Raw genomic sequence first — 227 nt, 5'->3', positions numbered from 1 at the left:
GTCCATACCATTTCTGTTCTTTATTGCGCTCATCTTTGCATGAAATGTTCCCTTGGTATGTCTAATTTTCTTGGAGAGATTTCTAGTCTTTCCCATTCTATTGTTTTCCTCTATTTCTTTGCATTGATCACTGAGGAAGTCTTTCTTATCTTTCCTTGCTATTCTTTGAAACACTGCATTCAAATGGATATAACTTTCCTTTTCTCCTTTGCCTTTAGCTTCTCTTC

The sequence above is a fragment of the Giraffa tippelskirchi genome, chromosome 4 (genome assembly GCF_054371585.1).
Source record: "Giraffa tippelskirchi isolate mGirTip1 chromosome 4, T2T-mGirTip1v1.2.pri, whole genome shotgun sequence".
Classification (NCBI taxonomy): domain Eukaryota; kingdom Metazoa; phylum Chordata; class Mammalia; order Artiodactyla; family Giraffidae; genus Giraffa; species Giraffa tippelskirchi.
The sequence above is the reverse complement of the archived record's forward strand: the minus strand, read 5'-3'. Positions refer to the sequence as shown.